This window comes from Rhipicephalus sanguineus, chromosome 11 (assembly GCF_013339695.2).
Source record: "Rhipicephalus sanguineus isolate Rsan-2018 chromosome 11, BIME_Rsan_1.4, whole genome shotgun sequence".
NCBI classification, from domain to species: Eukaryota; Metazoa; Arthropoda; class Arachnida; order Ixodida; family Ixodidae; genus Rhipicephalus; species Rhipicephalus sanguineus.
The window spans coordinates 75,674,332-75,674,618 of record NC_051186.1 but is presented as its reverse complement, the minus strand read 5'-3'; positions in this window follow the sequence as shown (position 1 = coordinate 75,674,618).

Genomic DNA, 287 nt, shown 5'->3' with positions numbered 1-287 from the left:
CTGGAAACATTGAAGAAAAATCAGAGCAAAGTGGACCCGTGTTTCTCTATGTGGCTTTTCAAGCTGTGCACGCACCGTTACAGGTGCCAAATGATTACCAAGAAGTATGCTCAAGCCATGCAAACAACAGGCGACGGAAAATATGTGGTATGTAAGTTAGCGAATACGAATGATTGCTTTTAGATGCATATTTCTGGCAGTTTATAGTGCATATATTCGGCATCTGTGTTCGGAGTAGAAAGTGTGAGGCCATAACAAAGTGTTTGTAATCATTTCTGAGCACCGAC